This window comes from Wyeomyia smithii, chromosome 3 (assembly GCF_029784165.1).
Source record: "Wyeomyia smithii strain HCP4-BCI-WySm-NY-G18 chromosome 3, ASM2978416v1, whole genome shotgun sequence".
Lineage (NCBI taxonomy): Eukaryota > Metazoa > Arthropoda > Insecta > Diptera > Culicidae > Wyeomyia > Wyeomyia smithii.
This window is the reverse complement of record NC_073696.1, coordinates 232,950,617-232,964,668: the sequence shown is the minus strand read 5'-3', so window position 1 is coordinate 232,964,668 and position 14,052 is coordinate 232,950,617. Positions and strand designations below refer to the sequence as shown.

General features: G+C 37.9%; 1 protein-coding gene across 30 annotated transcripts in view; it reads left to right on the top strand.

The window, feature by feature from the left end:
* Positions 1-1,263: 1,263 nt before the first annotated feature.
* LOC129731476 (G protein-activated inward rectifier potassium channel 3) overlaps positions 1,264-14,052 on the top strand; it is a 226,206-nt gene continuing 213,417 nt past the window's right edge. For 20 of the 30 annotated variants that reach the window (XM_055691504.1, XM_055691503.1, XM_055691506.1 and 17 more), the window contains exon 1: positions 1,264-2,379. The gene's annotated coding sequence lies outside the window, so the exon portion shown is untranslated. The remainder of the gene's footprint in view (positions 2,380-14,052) is intronic. The other 10 variants (XM_055691517.1, XM_055691519.1, XM_055691516.1 and 7 more) reach the window with 2 other exon arrangements.

The following is a 14,052-nucleotide window of genomic DNA, read 5'->3' as shown; positions in this document are numbered from 1 at the left end:
CAAAAACGTACAACAGAGTAAAACGCAGAAGACGCAGGTAAATCATTGTATTTTTTTCCTTCTATTGATTCAATCAAACACAAAAATCTGAAAACATGCATTCATCCGAGGTAATTATATGTGGCAGAATACTTTTAAATGCAATAAGGTTTATGGTGTTCCGATCAGTACACTTCAATTGGTCTTTTAATGAGAGTTACTACGATTTTCTACTAATTATTTTTAGCTCTGAGCCTGTTTTGCGTTTATTTGTAACGTGGGACTGACAATTTATATTTTTTTCATCATTTCAGCAACAAACACAGCTTTTGTCGTGATTTTTAGAAAGCACACGTAAGTAAAGAAGTTTCTGAGGTTTATCTCAAAAGTGATGAAAATTCACATGGGATTGTTATACTGCCCGAAACATACACGAAGTTATCTGAATACCAAGGGCACAGTAAGTGCTTCACCGGTTATTAAATTTTTATGCCAAATAATCCCTGAGTACTGAGCAGACGATTTTTTTCGGAAAATGTCACCATAAATTAAACCTGCTAACCGCAAAAATGCAGACTGCCCATGAGTCAATTGCATGTACATCCAGACGTGGGGCCTGCACTGGCAAGTCGTCCGCGTTGCCATAAAGGACATTTAATCAACTGTACAAAGTTTGAGGTAAAGTAATGACAGCACACAGCTGACTCAAATCTAGTACTGCAATCGGCAACCCTGCCTTTTGCACCGTCAGTAATTATAGTTGCAGTTGATTTGCAGCAGCAGGCAGACAGTCGCCAGCGCCAACAAATGGAGACAAAAAATCACCCTTTGTTGCCACAGTTTTCTACGAAAATCCCCTTCGTCATCTTCGTCTAATGCTAAATGCAGGCGGCTGCTCAGGGGGTAAGAACAGTGAAGTACCCAGCGCCTCCGTCATCGTCTAGCCGACTCGGACGGGATTGCCCGCGTGCCGCTAAACGGTCTAGCTAGCATGCAGGGCGCCGCATCATAACCCGTGTTTGGTATGGGAGAGCATAACCGAAAACTGTTCTCTCTGTACCTCTCGACAGCAATGATTCATGGGTAGGTTTCGATCAAATCAGGATTCTTTTTGCATGGTTTTTCATTGGCGCTTTTTTCTATTCCAAGTGAGAATCCCAGTAGCAGAGTGGTCAAGCGTCGTTCTCTCTTTTATTTTTCGAGCAGCGTTCGTAGGCGCGCTCTGTGAACGTACTCCGCACAGTTCATGCTTGCTAACGGTGCCAGACAGAAGGGTGGATACGTAAATCGCGGTACGCTTGCTGAACTGGAGGTTTCGCGCTGTACGATCGTCATCGTCTTTGACGCTTTTCAGCGTCAGCATTATCATCAACACCATCATCATCGTCATCGCCATCGTCAGTATCAACGAAACGTGTTGCAAATGTTACTACAGAAGGGAAAACGTTAGTAGCGAACTTCGGTGGCAGCCAGTCGTAGTCAGTCGGGGAGCCAAGTTTCAGTCGATTAAACGACGCGATCGCATTCACATCGCACTTGTTGCTAGTTGATCGGATGGAGTAAGTTTTGAACGCATGTGAACGGAGAGAAAAGGATGATCGTTGTTGTTTGGGTTGCAGTGACAGTGAAGTTTGAAATTCGTTGACGCTGCGTTTGTACGCGTGTCGTAGCAAGCGCGACGCTCGCGGGTTCGCATTGTTTTTTTGACAGTTGCGGTGTTGTGTTTTCTTGACTGGAGAGTTTTCCTTCAGCTTGATTGTGTGCGCAACGGAAGTTTACTTCTACTTTTGGAATAGGTTAGATATGAAGAATGTCTGATGAGTCTGAGTTGAAGAGTTTAGTCACTCGAAAAGTATTTAATTAGGACAGATTGATGCCGTGCGATGCCAGTCGCTTCCTGACGAAAGTGCAGCTGAGTAGTACCGGTTGTTCAGAGGGCGTACCGCGGTTACGCGAGTGTTGGTTTTTAGATCAATGATGAAATAGTGCGATAATTAGTGTCTTGTTCCGGATGTTCGGGCAAAGAATCTCAAGGTGACGGTTGAAATTGAAGTTCAAATTCAATCCCAAATATTAGCAGCAGCCCAGTGCAGAAAGAGTGCGCGATAGTTGCGCGAGTACGTGCCGTCAACGCATTGCTTGGTTCAAGTGAGAAGTGTGAAATTGATCGACAGCTAAGAGTTTTCTTGTTAGTGTAAAAATAGTTTACCGGTTTTTATTTTGCTGTATTATCATACGTGTTTTGGCTGCTGCAGTCGCTGTAGTATTCGAAAAAGATTAAGTTTAAATCTTACTTAACACCGAAAGTTTATTGAAACAGATTTCTGTGAAAATAGTTTCGCAAAACCAAGGCGTAAGAACCACTCGGAACAACGACCTGAGTTAGTTTATCTTCCGGAGGTAAGGTGCTGTTGTTTATAAACAGTCGAAGTGTGTGTTTGTCGACATGCGTGTTACTGATCTTTCATAAGGTTCAACGTTGAAGGCTCAAAGTAGATCATCGGCGTTTGACATGGTGCCAGGGATTTGAATAACGGTTTCCTCTAGAATGTTCCATTTCATGCCTAGTGATATAATTTCAATGTAAAATGTATTTTAAAACTAGTAATTTGCAATTTGGAACATAACATCACTGACCAGGAAGTAATTCTCCTATGGTATACTGTATAATCTTGAAAAGCCACCTGAATTGTACCGCAGTGCTGTTCTTCGCTGAGGCCTCATGTCAATGCAGGGCTTATCAAGCGGCTTAGACCGTGTCACTGCTATCACGACTAATCCCAGATCATATATCGCTACACGTACCATTCTGATGGCGGCAATTAGAATAAGCCGTACTAAAACTGGTACCGCGTCGAGACAGATTTAGGAGCCGCTGCTGACTAACTACGCAGACAGCGACATCGGCGATACCTTTTTTCGCGCCGCAGTCTGTCGGTACGTGAACGTGGGACGAGGGCGAGGACCAGCAGGAAGTTCAATTTGACGTGATCGTGCGTTATTCGCTCGAACCGACTTATCTTGGTTTACGGTGCGCTCGAATGGCACACGGCGAGTAGGATGCTGTGTGCACTGATGGCAATCAACTAATTAATGTTGGTTATCACGATTCGCGTCACTTGCTTCTGTAGTTGCTGAACTGCCTATGAGCCTGATAAAACCATAAACCATAAAACTGATTTGAGGCTAATTATCCTTCGAGGTTTATTAGTTATTTAGATATTTAACAGTTATTGTGATCATCATGTTGTTTAAAGAAATACAATTAAGTTTATAATGTGTTTCCAAAGAATCATAGAGATTCTTTCTTTTTAAACAATTGATTAAGTTCATTCTACCTTCAATTTTAGTAATAAACAAAATATCTTTGATATAGAAACTCATATCAGTCATTTTGAGCCTTATTTGCTATCTTCTGTATTGCTTTGGAAAACGTTTCACAAGAATGTCTGTTTAATATTAGATAGATATTATTTGTTGATAATATTTTCAACCTAAAAAATGGTTTAACATAAGCATTGGGTTTATTTATAGGATCGTTTCCTGGTTGACCTTTTCTGTTCTAAGTTCTGTTCTGGTAAAAAAATCAGCTCTATTTGGAACTATTTTGTTTGTTGGGGTTCTCTATGCTGCTGAAACCTGTCCGCAGTTATTCATAGCTTTCCTTTCATTTTCTTTGTTGGCGTTTTTCAAGAATTTGAATGCTAAAAATGTTTATATATTCGGACAATTTTATGCTACTCATGAGTTGTTCTAGCAAACAAATAATGTTACCTTCAATTTTTTTTATGGAATAAAGAGCTTGTTTTGACATCTTTTCCATCTTCTTGGCTTATATATTTTTTTTTGCTTTTGAAAATGTTTCTAAGTAATTTGGATCATGATTTGTTTTTTTTTGGGTACAGGGGCGTTTAACAGAAGTTCTAGTTTTGTTTTGAGATTATTTTGTTGTTGCATTTTATGATTTTTAGAAACACTTCCCAGCCATACTTAGCATAATTGGGGATCCTTTTTTGTGTGCCTTCTCTCTGGCCTCTAGTAGCGTTTTGGACAATTCTGAATATTTGGTGTGATTTTCATGTTGCATGCCATCTAAATCTGTGTTCAATAAACAGAAAGATCGAGTTTCGACAGTGAAATGTTAGTACCTACGATTTGCCTTGTCATCTATGGATTTTTAAAACAGTTTGTATTAGGTTTGTCATTTTATCTGATTTATTCAAACGATTTATTGTAATTCTTAAGATAACTTTGAATTAGTTTTAACATTTTCTTGTATCAATTTTAAGCTTATTTTAAAATAATTTTGCTTTCTTCACTCTTTGTATTTATATGTAAGGTACGGTAGGGTAAGTAACGCCTTCGCAAACTCCTTCAGTAGTTTACGGAGTTGAGACTTCTAGAAACTCTTTCAGTAATTTCGAGTGAAGCATTTCTCAGTAATTCTGGATTCAGCTCTTAGTTCGCACTTCAAATTTCGAATTTCAGGTTCTGATTCATGCATGGGCCATTTCATCTCAAGTATGCACATTTTTAGTCAAAACCCTCTATTTGCTTGTGATTATAGCTCCAGAGTCTTTGATCCTAATTTGTTTTTCAAATTGGGGCTCGATATTACTTTTTGTTAGAAAGTACAAACATTTGACCTTCGAATTTCGTTCAGCAGTAGGGCTCAAAAGCATCGTCTTCTGGAAAAAAGTCCCGATGTTAAATTTCAGGTCAATCGAACTTCGGGATGTGGAACCTTAAAGCGGTCAAAGTTTCACTTTTTTGATCGATGGTGAAATGGAGAAAAATGTTTCTTAAAGAAGTTTAATTGTTTATCGTGAAATAACCAAAATCGATTTTTTTTAAAACCAAATGCCTAAGAAATGCATAAAACTTCAAGACCTGGTGTTGCTCCAAAAAATATTTTTTCGAAAAAAATTGACTCTGTTTTACAGTTCGAAAATTTTTTCATTCCCTGGAAAGCCTCTCTTCAAAACAACTTTTTTAAAGACAACAGCAGATCTCGAAGCATCGCCAATTTGCTAGAAATTTGGTGTCAAAAAAAGGTTCGGTAATCGGAAAATGCACTCTTTTTTATCGGTTCAAATTAGCAGGTCTTCACGACATGCCCAGCCCACCGCAACCTGCCAATCATAGCGGTGTAGACGACAGATGGTTCCCCAAGCAGCTCCTGCAGTTCGTGGTTCATTCGCTTTCTCCACGTTCCGTTCTCCATCTGCAGTCCACCAAAGATGATACGCAACACCTTCCGTTCGAAATTTGCACGGGCTCGTTGGTCCTTCACAAGCATAGTCCATGTCTTATGACCGTAGAGGATTACCGGTCTGATCAGTGTTTTGTAGATGATCTACTTGGTGCGGCGGTGAATTCGACTCAATCGGAGCGTCCTCCGGAGACCAAAGTATGCGCGATTTCCTACCATTCCGATATCGTTGTCTGTATCTGCTACTACTTTTAATAGTTTTAGTACTAAAAGAATGAACAACTTATCTACTTTGTAATTAGTGCCAGCGGTGCCCCGAAAGAATTTTCTCATTCCCGGAAATCAGGTTTTTTTCTAAAATATGTTCCGAAACAGAGGATTTTTATTAATATTTGGTAATATTACTGGTATAATTCCAATTGATACCTCATATGAGTACTTTCGGAATCGGGATGATGTCCAGAGACCTGCAAACGACCTTGTTTGCCATTTTGAATAATGAAATGGCGACTTCCGGTTTCTGGAAATGAATCCAAATTGGCCGAATGCTATCGAATATGGGTATTTCCGGGATCAGGGTTAGACCCAGAAAATGAAATTCCGGCAACCGAAAGTCATCACCCCAAATTTCAAAATGGCGTCAGGAGTTGATTTCTGGTCTCTGGGCATCATCCCGATTCCGGAAATATCCATATTCGATGGTATTCGGTCAATTTTGGTTCTTTCCCAGATACCGGAAGTCACCATTTTGGAATCCAAAATGGCGTCTAAGGTCGTTTTACGGTCTCTAAATATCATCCCGATTCTGAAAATACCCATATTGGATGGAATGTGACGTTGTATTATTTAACTTTTTTTAATCTGTTTCGGAAGGACCATTTTGAGGGCACATCACTATAACACTCAAAACCATAAAATGCCCTGTGGAAGTTATTTTACGGACTTTGGACCAATAGTAAGATTCTATTGAAATATTCATGAAATTTCTTAGTTTTGGAACATATCTTCGAAAAACCGGATTTCGGGCAATGAGAAAGTTCTTTCGAGGCACCGCTGATTCTGAATTTAAAGTAGAGAAGTTACTTAATCTTTTGGTGCTAAAAGTATCGAAATCGGATAAAAATTGTCAAAGTTACAAGCATTAAAATTTGTGGGTAACCGGGTACCCCGTCGGGTATTTAAAGCGTAAAAAAATTCAACTCCACTCTATTGACCCCCCTTGTAACTATATTAAAACTAATGTTACCAAAAGTTGCCTTTTAATGAAATTTGAGATGTCACTGAGTTTTATCACTTTTGATTGCATTGAACTATGAAATGTCGTCTTATGAAACCTAAAAAGGTACCCCGTCGAGCACATAACGGTTAAGCACTTTCAATAAATATGGCAAATTTCCAATCTTCTTTTCTAAGTTTTTCTATATCTCCGGATATGTTTTTAATGAGTATATTTTGATTTTATATTTGTTAATTTCATCGTGTTGCTGGAAAAATTTTACACTAAAAACACTTATCTCTCAGAGGTATTATGAGTAAAACAGTTTTTTTTTATATAAAAATAATATTTATTTCATGTTCTCTATGTTACAGTATGTTACATTTTGTTTTATTTGTATTTATTATCCGTTATCGCGGTCTTGATATAAATTTAGCCATTTTCCGAAACACGTTTTGAAAAACTTTCTGTTGTTCCATCTTTCTTCTCTTATATTTTTCTTTAGTATATATAAACTGCTATTTGGATAACTACGCATAATATATGTATAAGTAAATATTACTATCCAAAGAACTGCCTTCAGTCTTTTGCTTTTTGTATTTATATTCCAACTTAAAATATCTTCAGGATCTGTGGCAACTATTTTCAAACGGTTTTTTAAAATATCATTTAACCATAGTCGGATTGTATGTGTGCGGACACATTCCTTAAAAATATGCTTGTTAGTTTCTGGTACAGCACAGCTATCACAGAGATTATTGGGAAGTCTTCCTATATTGTATTTAACCAATTTATCTTTAGAAACTATCAAATCGTTATACAGCAAAAACATTTGAGATTTTCACTCACTTGGAATAAAATTATGTGAGAGATTTTCCCATATGTTTTCCCAACTTAGGTTTGGGAATATGGTTTCTATTTTAGGTCGAATATTCCGCTCATCCAGAAAATATAAGTATATCTTTTTTACTGACTCCAGCGCAGGATTTTCTTTAACTCGTCTAGCAAGCTGCAACCATTCTTTCGTGTTTCTCCCCAGAGACTGCATTTTTTGATGATTTAGCATAATTGTATCCTCATTGTTAGGATCTCCTCCCAAGTTTAAAACATTCTTTATGAATAAAGCTTTGGCCTTAGACTCTACGTCAATAAGTTTTATACCACCTTTTTCGAAATCCAAGAAAGTTGGAGTAGTTTTAAAATAAAAAGCATGTTTAAAGTAAAATGCGAAATCTACTCTGTTTTGCTTATAATTTCTTGTCTTATTTTACTAATACAGTCAGATTTTTTTTACGTGGGGATACATTACATACCTCGTAAAAAAACACGTAAATCCAAATTCCAAATTTCGGCATATTGAAGTTTATAGAAGCAAGAAATAGTTCAATAGTGCTTACACACCACTCCCTCCTCCGGAAAGGAGGGTTCCAAAACAAATAAAACACAAATTTCTGCATAACTCGAGAACCAATAAAGCAGTGGAACCAAATTTGGCATGTGGATGTTTTGGGGAGCAAGAAATCATTATGTAGTAGTTTGAGACCCCTTTCTCTTCTAGAAGGGAGGAGTCCCATGCAAACGAAACACAAATTTCTGCATAACTCGAGAACGAATCATGCAAATGAAACCTAATTTGACACGAGAAGGTTTAATGGGAACAGACCTGTTTTTATGGTGGTTTGTTGCCCCTTCCTCCTATGAAAGGAAGGGCTTCCATATAAATGAAACACAGATTTCTGCATAACTAATCGAGCACATGGAACCAAATCTGAAACGTGAGGATTTTAGAGTACAAGAAATATTTCTATGATGATTTGAGGGGGAGAGGATGGTTTTCACACAAATGAACGTTCAAAGACGCTGGGATTACCACTAGATTTAAAAAAAGTGGCACAACTCTAATGAAAAATCTAATACTAATCCCGTAGTCATTTTGTCATTATTCTGTTAAAATTCATAAAGGTATCTAGTAATTTATTGGCAGGAACTCATTTTGAAATTTATTGGCAGGAACTCATTTTGAAATATCTGGCGTATTTTCAAGGTTAATCTGTTTGCAACCCCTGATTTAGACTTAAGGGGCAGGGGGACAAATAACTTGTGGGGACCCCTTTCAAGTTGTAAAAATTTCCTGAATGATCTGAAAATGCGCAAACATGCAATAGACCAGTTTTTATTTTAATGAAACTTTGAACATGCCCACAGCTTCCCGAAAAACATAACTTTTTTAATAGTGAGAATCCGTTCTTGTATTGTTTTCTTAATGAATAAGAAAAACATCGATCCTGGTCAAAATAACTTATAAACAAAAACTTGTATTTGTAATTATGCTGAAGTCATGTCAATTTTACGCATCTTTCACGTGCATTAAAATATGGTTATCTTTGCAGTACACATGGTTGAAGGCTGTGCACAGTTATTACTTTCTATCTTTCTCTTAGGAGGGCATAGCAATTCCTGTCAAAACCAAAACTTTGAAGCTCTGTTTCACGGGCCAAATCTTCTATCCCACTGCCCAGTAGTCCAATAAGGCAAAAAGTGGAACTTAATTCCATAGCGCTTTTCAACTTCATCCTAACTTGATAAAGTCTGTGGAACAATTGTTTGTATGAATGACCCGCATTATCGCAAATCGTCAAAAAATATGAAAAGTATACTATACTGAAATAAAAAAATCACTAAGAATAGTTTATTCAGCAAAGTTGTAGAAGATTCAAAAATATGAAACTTTGTTGAACAAATGAAAACCCTATCTTTTTTTGGTACACAGTTATAAAGTATATAACATGCAACTGACTTGAAAGTTAGTTTTTTTGTACTTAACTTTTGTTAGTTGCATTTTACACGAAAGTATTGTTCAAAGGAATTGTTAGGGCACACGAAACACACATTTTTGACAAAGGCCATATATCTCCCGGACTTTTCCTTACAAAGTTATATCATATTTTAGCTTATCTTTTCGATAAGTTCGAAAACGTATAGGTATAAAAGGGGCAAGTACTTTTTCTTGAAGTTAAGCTGAAGTACTATGAACTATTTGTCCCAATCCACCTATATTAGAGCACGGCGAGCATATGTTACAGTAGGTTTTCATATATCAAATATACTAACTTTTTTGTGTTAAGAGATAGAGGAATAGTCAATTCGGCAAAGTTTTAGAACGTGCAAAAATATGAATCTTTGCTGAACAAACAAAATGGGTGAATTGGGACAAATGGAACTTTAAGGAGTTCAGCTTAACTTCAAGGAAAAGTATTGACAGCCCCTTTTTACCCTATACGTTTTTGAAATTATCGAAAAAAATAGCTAAAAAATGATATAACTTTGTGAGGAAAAGTCCTGGAGATATATGGCCTTTGGAAAAAATGTGTATTCTATGTGCCCCAATAATTCCTCTGAACAATGCTTCCGTGTAAAATGCAACTGACAAAAGTTAAGTACAAAAAACTAACTTTTAAGTAAGTTGCCTGTTATATACTTTATAACTTTGTACCGAAAAGATTTTCATTTGTTCAACAAAGTTTCATATTTTTGAATCTCCTACAACTTTGCTGAATAAACTTTTTTTCTATCTCTTAACACAAAAAAGTTATTTATTTTATTTTTAGTATACTGCCTATAATCGCATACCAGTCCCATATGGATTTTCATCGTTTTTGAGTTAAATATCAGATTCTATCTATTTCTTGCTCTACTATCGATCAAGGAAACAAAAAAGTATGTTTTATTTGAAAAAGTCAGAAAAAATGTAAGGTTAAATTGTCCCATCTTAAAAATAATCGCATATCAGTCCCACCAATTGTTTTTCCTGAGTATGGCCATATTTTTTTTTCAACCCATATAATACATACGGTGGTGTTTTTCAAGCTTTTCACTGTTAAAAAATCATCAAATAATTATTAAATGCACGGTCATTTTAAATAAATTTCACACAAAAGTTAATTTTAAGTAGACACTGAAACTGCAACTTTTTTGAAAGTTCGTTCCCGAAAAGATACTGGTTTCGTCAATCAGAGGAATAATAGCCTTGAGCAAAGCTGCTTTCTGTAAGGGTTATTTCCTGTGGATTGTTAGAACTCAGAAAAAATCGTTTTTAGTTGCTCAGCTAAAGACAGTTTGTACCTCTTTTCATCGCCATTGTCTCCCTTCAAGTCACTGTTGAGATGAAATTGGAAACTTCCCTTTATCAATACCACTTTTCCAATATGCTAAGGGCATGGGCTAATGCGGAATAATTTTATTAGCACGTATTGCGAAACACTGAAGACGTAAGAAAGGAAACTATTCAGTAGCATATCCAAGACTTTAACCTTATTTTTTGATTTTTAAACGACGACCTTAAGGTCGGGGTAAGTGATAGGTGGACGTCTCCGACATTCTCCATGCAGCATATTTAGAAGCTGTCTGCGGCCATAAACATCTGCCTATATTTAAAATACTTGAAAAAAATATGACTACTCCTACACCGAGCGGTTGAAAGTAAGACTGGTATGCGATTATTTTGCTACTCCATGGCCTAAATAATCGCATTTCAATCTCTTCCTTATTTTTCATTGTAATTTTCATGAAAAAGGCAATTCTTTAATGTAGAAGTTATGATTGAGGACTATTTCATTACATTATGACAAAAAAATTGGAATAACCCACCCCAAACAGGTGAAACACACAAAACTAGAAAAATATCTTCAAGCGCTGTTTTCTCAACTCGATGATTTTCCAGATGGGACTGATATGCGATTATAGACAGTATAGTTAACTTTTCATACTTTTTGACAACTTGAGATTATGCGGGTTATTCATACAAACAATTGTTCCGAAGACACTTTTAAACTAGGACGAAGGCAAAAGGCGCTATGGAATTAAGTTCCACTTTTTGCCTTATTGGACCACTGTGCACTGGACTTGGAAAAATTTTCAAGCGATTTTTCGGATTTCTCTGTAATAGAGAACTCCTTTTTTCACCCTTCATCGGAATCTGGAGAGTTTCAAACAACTTAGTAAATTTAAATGTGTTTTTCAGATAGTTCATTGCTGTCACTAGGTTGACCAGATATTATCCTTCATAGTGTGCAGATAGAGTGAACCATATGTCAAGTAAAAAAAGTTATGATTGCCTGAATTATCTGGGTTATCAGCGTAGGTTGATTTCGAAATTGCCAGGTGCCTTGTCAAAAATATTTTAAACGTGTCACCTTTTTTTTTTTTTTCTTCACATAACATTTATTTGACACGGCACAAATACAATTTAATGTTTAACGGCGCCAATTATATCTGATGACTTAAAAACTAAAGCAAATTTTTTATCCTCGCTGCCGACTACGAGCTGAAATTAAGTCTAACTTAAAACTAGCATGGGATTTCCAATCAGTGTTTTGTTGTTCAATGGTCGTCTGATAATCGTCGAATGGCATGTATGGATTCGTTCTGCTGAGCCACGATGTCGTGAGTTGGGACAGAGGCTCGTAGTCCTTGGGTCCTGGTTCTATTGTGCGGGGTCTGGTTGCTGGTTTTGTGCTTAAGGCTCAAACGTGTTCTTGTCGTTTTGTTGGGTGTAGACGGAGGGGAACGGGACTAGACTGGGGCGTGGATGGATTTCAGGAAAACGTATATAAGGGACATGTAGGATAGGTCACGGCTCGCCAAGACATCACGAACAGGAACAGCCGGCTGTCTACCCTCGGCCTGCAGGGAAGCTATTAATTTAGACCTGGCGTCACGGTGTACAGGGCATGACCAAACCACATGCTCTATGTCGTGATAACCTTCACCACAGGCACAGATACCACTTTCCCCGAGCCCAACACGACGGAGGAGCGCGTCAAATCTATAGTGATTGGACATAAGCCGGGACATCACGCAAATGAAATCCCGACCTACATCCAACCCCTTGAACCACGGGTTCGTCGATACTTTGGGGATTATGGAATGTAACCACCTTCCCAATTCCCCTCTGGTCCAAGCATTTTGCCAACTGATGATCGTATTCTGACGTACAAGTGCGAAAAATTCATTAAAGGCAATTGGTCTTTCATAAATATCACCGTTTGTTGCGCCCACCTTAGCCAAAGAGTCCGCTTTCTCATTACCCGGTATCGAGCAGTGAGAAGGGACCCACGCTAAGGTAATCTGAGTAGATTTTTCGGATAAAGCACTCAGATGTTCCCGTATTTTCCCCAGGAAATACGGAGAGTGCTTAACATCTTTCATCGATCGGAGAGCCTCAATGGAACTGAGACTGTCCGTAAAGATGAAATAATGGTCCGTGGGCATTTTTTCGATAATCCCTAGGGTGTACTGAATTGCAGCTAATTCTGCGACGTAAACAGAAGCAGGATTATCGAGCTTATGGGAGACGGTTAAATTGTTATTGAAGATACCGAAGCCAGTGGACCCATCAAGAAGTGATCCGTCAGTGTAGTACATATTGTCGCAGTTGATGTTTCGATATTTATTGGAAAAAATTTTAGGGATCTGCTGCACGCGTAAATGATCCGGGATTCCACGAGTTTCTTCTATCATGGATGTATCGAAAAACACAGTAGAATCAGAAGTATTTGATAAGTCGACACGATTTGGAATATTCGAAGAAGGGTTAATATTTTGGGACATGTGATTGAAATACAATGTCATAAAACGGGTTTGAGAATGAAGTTCGATTAACCTTTCAAAATTTTCAATCACGGGACGGTTCAAGACCTCACATTTGATTAGAATACGAGAAGACAGGCTCCAGAAGCGGTTTTTCAATGGTAGTACTCCAGCTAAAACCTCCAAACTCATCGTATGGGTCGACTGCATGCAACCTAAGGCGATACACAAACAACGATATTGTATTCGCTCCAGTTTGATCAAATGTGTGTTTGCTGCGGAGCGGAAGCAGAAACACCCGTATTCAATAACAGACAATATCGTTGTTTGGTAAAGCCTTATAAGGTCTCCTGGATGGGCTCCCCACCATTGTCCGGTTATTGTACGAAGAAAATTCACTCTTTGTTGACATTTTTTCATCAGATACCTCACGTGACAACCCCAGGTGCTTTTAGAGTCGAACCAGACACCAAGATATTTGTGTACCAAAACCTGAGAAATCGTTTTACCCATTAATTGTGTTTGAAGCTGAGCAGGTTCATGCTTCCTAGAAAAAACTACTATCTCAGTCTTCTCCGGAGAGAATTCGATACCTAGCTGTAAAGCCCAAGCAGACAAATTGTCCAAGGTATCTTGCAATGGTCCTTGCAAATCGGCAGCTTTGGCTCCTGTAACAGAGATTACACTGTCGTCTGCAAGTTGTCTTATCGTGCATGAATTTGCCAGACATTCGTCGATGTCATTTACATAAAAGTTGTAAAGAAGGGGGCTTAAACATGAGCCCTGGGGAAGACCCATGTAGCTAATGCGAAAAGTTGCCAAATCGCCATGCGTAAAATGCATGTGCTTTTCGGACAACAAATTGTGTAAAAAATTGTTCAAAATTGGAGAAAATCCTTGTCGGTGAAGTTTACCCGAAAGAATGTCAATAGAAACGGAATCAAAAGCCCCCTTAATGTCCAAGAACGCAGACGCCATTTGTTCTTTACGAGCATACGCCAGCTGAATATCTGTTGAAAGCAACGCAAGACAATCATTCGTCCCTTTGGCACGGCGG